Here is an 8,578-nt window from a genome sequence, read left to right as displayed (position 1 = left end):
TGACCATTTTCTAAATATAAGGCTCTTCGGTATGGTGCCGGAGAAGAGGACGTCGCCGGAGCAAGACCGAGGGGGCGGCGTGGGAGGACGGGCGTCACCAAGGGGGGCCCACATGCTTTGGTCCGTCGCAAACGGCTAAACTCCGACGGGGAGGACGGGACGGAGGGGGACGGAGGGGCGGCGGCGTGGGACGACGGTGGTGATGTGGCGGCGCCGGGGTGGAGGACGGATCCATACCGTCTAGCCTAAGAATTTGGCATTCTCAGTAGATTCAAGTGCACTTGGACCCCTCTTAATTGAATTAAGTACACTAGCAGTTAGAAAAGGATTGATGGGGACCAAATTCTTACAAGTTGGGATCGTTTGAAGGAGTTTTTAGAGTTGAAATTATTATCGGCCAAAAGATGAAACTTATGATTATTAAATTCCAATAACCCAACACTAAAAAGAGTTTGTTTTTTTTTTTTTTAATTTTGCCTTACTTTTTTAATATTTGGTCGTTGTTTGGTTGCTATTTAGCACGGTGTTTGCTTATCACGTTTAGTCTCTCGGGGTTTTTTTTACCCCTTCGACTTTCTAATACGTGTCGATATAAATTTCACTTTGTCTATTTAAGTCACGTGAGTCACTAGGTGTTAAAAATTCATGCTTTTATTTTACGCTGTTTTCCGGTGTTTGTCATCGTTCGGTTTCCATTTAGAAAGGTTTTACTCTCTCGTCTCGTAAAACTAGTAGCATGGCTTTGCGGCCCCCACCCAACGACGCGGAGGCTTTAGGCTAGGTGTTAATATTAAAGTTTGCTCAAAATATGTGAATACAATCACATTGTTGTGTAATTAAATTAGTTCTACTTTGTTTAAAATACTTGTTTGTTTTATCATTTTTCCAATTAGCTTTTCATATAATCCCCTTTAAAATTAAAAAAAATCATAAACATGGAAATTAAATGCTTTGACCAACCTATAATCTAAACACAAAGTTTTATTTATATAAAAGCTTGACTCGTTTTACCATTTCTGTCATAGTCATAATCTAAACGCAAAGTTTTATTTATATACAAACTTGACTCATTTTACCAATTCTGTCAAACCTTAGTCCATAGTCAAAATATGTAATCTTCATAAAATATAATGCTCAACTCATATTGACAAGTCCTTTAGTTCAATCTTATTAAACATGAACACTATTTATAACTTAACCCATTGACCTATTTAGTAATCACCGCCCCAAAACGAGGCGGTGCCAAGAAAAGACACGACTATAACATTTACATCAAGATAAATTTACACCAATTAGCCCAAAAATTTTACTTGAATTTAGACCTATTCTTTAATCATAAAAACCCAACGACTTCATGAGTTCTAGGGGCAATTATTGCGTTCCCTGTTATTTAATTTGCTAACTTATCAAATTTTACACTTTCATGTGCTTTTATCGGGGACCATTTCACCCACTTGAGAAATCACCTATGTGACCATATCCCAACCATTATACGTAATTACGTATTTCAAAAGTTCAATGGCAAATGGGATGGGTCATGCCACTTTAGAACCACAACTTTCATTAAAAACACCCCATACACCTAATAGCAAGACACAACTTCCAAATATTTTTAAGTAACGATGTATCACCAAAGCATTATGTTTTCATATTATTACTACAGTTTGGTTACTTATTTAACCACTATTCATTCATATTAACAAACTCAACTTATAAAGTTTATAACAACAAAGAATTTATCTACATTCCATCACTAAACTTATCTAGCTTTGTGGTTACTTATCAATAAACAACTTAAACATTGTTTCACTGCCTAAGTTTATATAGTTTTGTGGTTACTTATCAATAAACAACCTATGTCTTGCTACTAAGCTAATCTAGCTTTTGTGGTCACTTATCAACAAACACTTTTAACTCTGTGTGTGTATCAAATCGGTTCACCATTAGTCCTTAAGGTAGTAGACTAATTGACGATCCATGTGCGTTAAACTTAACTTGTTTATGTTTCGGTATAAGGTCACAGAATGGACGAGGTAATTGAATAAATCATTACCATTCCATGTCTTGTTTGGTTACCATGTGGGAATGAAATGAATCATTACTTTGTTTTGTTTTGTTTGGTAGGCAAGAAAAAAATTGAGTAAAATCAGTGGTGATGGTTAATGGTGGTTGGTGGCAGTGATGGTCGGTGGTGATAGGTGGCGATGGTGGTGGTTGAGGTGGTGGTGGTGGCGGCGGAGGAGGAGGTGCTTGGCAACGGTGGTGGGTGGCGGCGGCTAGGGATGGAAATGGGCCGGGTGTTGGTAATCCCGAACCCATACCCGTTGGATATATGTTGGGTAATTACTTGTCAGGCATTGGGCAAACCCATAGGTATCGAGTATTCGTTAGTTTTGAGACTTATATTATTACATATACTAATTCTTAGTCTATATATGTTATACACGTAATATTTTATCAGATACATTCGTTTAAATTGTCTAAACAAGGCATTTATGTTGTAAAACAAACTTGAGGGACTAAAAGTGTCAAAAAATAAAGTTTCTTAATTCTCTGTTCTCTCGCGCCACGCGGAGAACCACCTACACATCTTCGCGCCACGCGGGAGGTCCTTAAGTTGACCCGGTCAAGGCTAGTCCCCGTGCCACGCGAATGAATTCATTATAATCCATATATTAATCGTTATATATTATTAGTTAAAATGATATGTCTACACAATAAATTCATGATAATCATTTTGTGTTAGGAATTTTATTGTTAATTTTCATAATAACTAGAAATTTGTTGGATCTGAGTTTGTTTTTGATTGTATTTTATGTTTGTAAATAAGATGAAGATGGATGAGTGTGCAGCGGAAATTAAGATGAAAACAAACTTTGCATACAATCAAACGAGAGTAATACTTTTATCAAACATCTTTACACAATGAACCGAAAGATTGAATTTATTTCAAACACGATTACAATGATTGATGAATGATTGCAAACTCCCTCTCAGCCAGAGCTCAGTAGTTTGTTCGTGCAAAGAAGACGAATGATGCAAAGAGCTGATAGAACAGTACCAAGTACTGAACTATTTATAGGCACTTGCAAACTACTGAGCATCTTTGCTGACGTCACCATGAAAGTGACATCTAACCTCCTAACAAACTCTAACCTCTGATCTATACAGACACTGCTTGTGTTAACTACTGCTAATATATTCTATTACAAAACAGACTTTAGAACAGTTGCTGCAACCTTCTACTGCTGTGAACCCAGCAGCACTTGTCCGGATCAGTAGTGCTTGACTCAAGGCAGTAGATTGAATCAGCAGGACTTTAGTCTTCCATCAGATCTTTAGTTGAGCAGCAGTTATGGGTCAGCAGTTTAGCAAGATCAGCAGATAGGAGGTCATCAGTAGTTGTAATCACTTTCAAGGGGAGAGATTTGTATATCAACATATGCTTATTCAGGATCCACTGCTCTGATCTAGTTTTGGCTTTAATTATTTGTTCCTCTGATAGGGTTCAATCCCAACAATCTCCCCCTGGAACAGATAATGCCAAAACCCTTCATTATTTGTGGACAGTTTATTGCCTCATTAACAGCTCCCTTATCTGACCTTTAAATTGTAACTCAAAATCAAGGGCATCTGTATCTTCATCATCCCTGCTAAGTGGAAGATCAAGGAGATCCTGCAAATTCAAGACTCAGGCCAAGAGCTTGTTCCCTTGATATTTTCTCCACTTCTCCACCATACCTGAGCAAAGTCAATACGCAGGTCTGTTTGTCAGTTTCCCACTTTTGTATTTTTGAGCCTGGTGGGTTTCTTGGGAGATGCTTTTTGCAGAAGTATCTGGTGAGGCTGGCCTGTTCATCACTGGCTGAGCAGTGGTAGCAGAGTTTTCCTGTTCAAGTTCTTCTTTTAACGTTCTTAACAAGCCTTCTTTTACAACAGCATTTCCAGTAAGAAGTTCTTGAACTGTTTCAGCTCCTAACTGGCTTTGTTTCCTTCTTTTGTAAAAGGCAGTACCAGTAGCAGCAGTGGCTTTCCTGGTGTGCAGCTTTGTTGGCCTTTTTGAAACCTCTGCTTCAGGATAGTCAGGTTTTTGAGGAATTTTTGGATCTTTCTTTCTTAATTCCTCCAACCTTTTGTAGGTTGACCTGACCACATCTTCTTTCCATCTAGCAATTTGTCTTTTTGTACCAAAGTCAGCAACAACCAGTTCTTCTTTCATTCTCTTCAGTTCCATTTGCTTATCAGGTATATTCTTTCTGAACTTTGCCCAATCAGGAGGAATGTGAGTGACTTTCCTTTTTATCATGTCTTGAATTCTTGCAGCTTCAACTTCAAGCTCAGGAACAGTCCACTCTTTGTACATGTGTCTCTCTCCTTTGTATCTTTTGTGAAACATAATGCTTTCAATGTAGTCTTTCTTCAAAGTTTCAGCTGCTCTTTCTGAAATTTGTTGACTGACATTCTTTGCAAAACGTTCTAAGGAACTGACTTGTGTGAGCAGATATTGGTAGTATCTTGATACTTCTTTGTCAGATTTCCCTTGTGTGTTTCTTTTCGAGATATCCTCTGCTTGCTTGGCCTTTATCTTCAAATATTCATCAATATTTTTGGGCCAGGGATATCCTTTAATTGAAGGCAAACTCCTTTTGGCAGGGTCATCCTCAGTATAGAAAGATTTTATTTCTTCTCTAACAGCTTCTAGTTCAAGAGGAAATTGAACACCTGCAGGAGGTAAGGGTTTGTGCATTGGAACAGAAGAAAGTGGAACTGGTTTTGGTATATTGACAAGAGCTAAAGGTTTTGAAGCTGTTTGGGATGGTGCAGTGACATCATCTTTAGGAATTAGCCTTCTCCTCTTTATTTGAGGAGGGACTGATGATGTTTTGGATGGAAAGGTGGTTGTAGTGGCAGTGGTGGGTGATAGATTAACAGCTGTTGAAACAACTGGTGTTCCAACCACTGTTGTCTTTACAGCAGAAGTTATAACAACTGCTGTCTTCTGCCTTTTGACAGGAGGTGATTTTGATTTTGGTGGTGATGGTGGTAAAGCAGTGGATGTAGTGTGTGTTGAAGTGGGAGCAGATGTTGAAACTACTGAAGTACCAACAGCAACTGATACAATAGGAGTTACAACAGCTGTTTTAGGTGTTGGTTTTTGAGCAGACTTTGAACGTCTGACTGGAATGGATTTGGGTAGCCTTACTTTTCTTGTAGGCTTCTTCTTTTCATCAATAAGATTTTCATCATCTCTTGACCCTGAAGTACCCTGATCCGGATAATCCACCCTGGCTTTCTTTTTGGCCTCTCTATCCCTTTTCACACATGCAAGTGCTTCTGCAAGTGCATTTGTGGTCACATCAATTTTCTTACTTCCATCTGGCAAAGGAATCTGTTTGGTCATATTTGAATTTTCTGGTGATAGGTAGAGACCATCTGTTATTCCTTTCCTTCTCCACTCCTGAATTTTCTCCCCCTTTTTGGCATTATCTTCGGGAAGTTGATCAATGAAGAACACTGGTGGAGGAGCAGTGCCAGAGTTGTGCAGGATCTGAGTTTTGAGAGCCTTTAGATCAGCATGAGTGTCTTTGAACCTAGACTCCATAGCATTTCTCAGCTCTTGAACATGTTTTTCATGTTGCTGATCTGCTACTTGTGCTTGATGATGGAGAAAAGGTTGAAAAAGATTCCAGAGCTCATTTGTAGCAGGTGCCTGTTGGAGAGCAGGTGCTTGAGGTGGAACAGCAGTAGATTGTACCTTTTGTACCTGTAACAACTGTTGGAGCATATCTTTGAGCTCTGCAATAGAGTTATCAAGTTTTTCAACACGAGCCGTCAATTTCTGGTACTTTAAATCATCACCCAATTTAATGGGATCATCTGATTTCCCACTAACAGTGGTTTTATCAGTGGTTGAAGTAGGGAGTTTACTCCAAACATTAACCACTGATGCCCCTTTTTCTTGGTACTGGGGTCTTCTTCCTTCAACACTTGACAACCTTTTGATGTTGCCAGTAGGATAAATAAATCCACTGGTGGTTGGCAGAGGTGCTATAAAAGGAATTGCCTCCAAGGAAGTCTTACTGATGTAACCACTGTCCAACTGTAAACCAGTGGGTTCAACAGTTGTAGTGGCTGCTTCACTTGGATTACCACAAAGAGTTACTTGTAACTCAATGGGTGTAACCTCCTCAGGTTGTGTTGGAGGGTTAGCAATGAATGATACAGCAGGCTCAGTCATTTGTTGAGGCATATTCTCATTGACAGGTGATGGAGAAGGACTGAGTAATGCCTGGTTCAAATCAATTGCATCCAATAATAGTTGTGTTTTTGGTGGAATAGTGGATGCGATGGTTGGTGTAGAAGGCGGACTTGCTCCGGGCATTGAGCTGTGGATGATGGAAACGAGTGTATCCAGAGCATCATAATGTGGTGGCCCTTTGTGTACAACCTGTTCTTTTTGTGAAGAAGCAGGAGGAGTTATGGTTATGGGTTGAGATATTTGTACCAACTGCTGTGAGGAAGAAGCAGCAGTGGTTTCTTGTGACATTTGTGTTGTCACAGGCATTAACTCTGGTATCTCATCCTCCAGAGTTGCCGTTTTGATTGGTTTGGGGGGTTTTTGATTTTTCTTTTTGTAAAGCTTTTTGGGTTTTGTAGGTGTGGGTTTCAAAACAGTTGGTCTGCTGCTTTGATCACCTAGAGCAGTAGGCTCAGCAGTAGATACCTGAGGAGCAGTGGTAGCTGCTAAATTCTGCTCAGGCACCTCTGCTTGTGTTTTGAAAGGTGCTAACATTCGTGAAAAAGTTTCAGATGTTAGGCAGTTTATTACAGTTATTTCACCTTGGTTTATTAAAGTTAAATCATTCTTACTGAATTTCTTTTCAAAATAGTAACTTAAAAACCTTGGAAATAGTAAGAATGATTTGGTTTCAACATTTTTAACCAAATCTTTAAAGATTTCCCGAGAATAGTTATAATTTTCTTCTTGAAGAATTGCATATCCCAGATTTTGAATCTTTATAGGGATCTCAATAAAAGAAGTGGTTTTGTTTGAAACACATAATAGGAGGGTATGAAATAGGAATCTGGGTGCAGGAGGAAAATAACCTTTTTCTAAGGTTAGTTTCGTCATCATTGTGGCTTCATACCCTCTTTCAATGAAGTCAATGTGCAACTCGTTTTTAGTAAAGGAAGTTTTACCTGCCTGGTCATCGAGTTGAAAGACTTCGGAGATGGATTGTGGCGTGATTTGGACAGTTTTACCCTTTATAGAAGAGTGAATGGCGGTTGCAATGTCTCCATGTTTTTCAAGGGTTGCATTTTTCCAAAACTCCCTTTGGGTCGCCAAATAGATTGGTGCATCGGCGGTGAACAAAGTTTTGTACTTTGATTTTGTCATGATGTTGATGATGGAATCGAAAACATCGGTGGTTCCTGGTTTTGTTAGAAGACCCAGGAGATTGTGAGATGATTTGTATGGAATTTCAGTGGGAGTTGCCTTTTGAGAGGATGTTTTCGATGATTTTGATGTGGGTTTTGTAGATGACTTCGATTTTGTCATTTTTGAAATGAACGATCGAAGGAATTTGTGAGAGATGAGAAGAAAAACTGCTTTGAGAAGAGAATTTTTAAGAATTCAATTCGACAGTAAAACCCTGTTTTGGTGGTGAGTGGGGAATTTTATAGGAAAGAGAATGAATGCTGACGTGGCAGCCGTTACAAAAGGTCTGACTGCTATGTACTGCCCACGTGACAACCACTGGTGAAAATGAAGGACAGTACTTTTGATGAAAGCAACTGATGAAAGCAGTGGAAAGGGGGCAGTGGATGATTTTCACTATCAGTGGATAGCATATTAGTGGATAAGACACTGCTTTTGAACAACAGAGGTTATCAAGAAATGAGAGAACAGAGGTTGCCTTCAGCAGTGGGCAGGCTTTTTGAAGTAGAGCAGACTTTTGAACAATCAGTGGTTATGGCAGACTTTTAAGGATTTTAATGAAATTTTCATTTTTAGCTATTTTTAAGGATGGATTTTTGATTTTCTGAAAACATTTTGTTGCTTTTATTCATAGAAAAAAAAGATGGTGCTTGTTATTCCATGTTTAGCATCCCAATCCTAGAGACCAAGCTTTCCAAAGTGGTTGTATCAAGTGCTTTTGTGAGCACATCTGCCAGCTGGTCTTTAGTTGGGACATGATGCAGAGAAATCAAACCTTTTTCATAGCAATCCCTCACAAAGTGATGTCTGATGTCGACGTGCTTTGTGGTAGAGTGGGAAACTGGATTTTTTATGATATTTTACGCTGCCTGGCTGTCCAACATGAGTGGTGTCTTTAAGGCAGTGATACCAAAATCCAGCAACTAATTTTGAAGCCACAGGAGTTGGGCTGTACAGCTTGCAGCAGCAATGTATTCAGCCTCAGCAGTGGATGTTGAAACTGCTGCTTGCTTTTTACTTTGCCAAGAGACTAAGCAATCACCTAGAAACTGGCACCCTCCTGAAGTGGACTTCCTTGTGGTGTGACATCCAGCAAAGTCACTGTCTGAAAAACCTAAAAGCTTGATATTCCCATTA

This window comes from Helianthus annuus, chromosome 14, assembly GCF_002127325.2.
Source record: "Helianthus annuus cultivar XRQ/B chromosome 14, HanXRQr2.0-SUNRISE, whole genome shotgun sequence".
NCBI lineage: Eukaryota > Viridiplantae > Streptophyta > Magnoliopsida > Asterales > Asteraceae > Helianthus > Helianthus annuus.
This window is presented reverse-complemented; position numbering follows the sequence as displayed.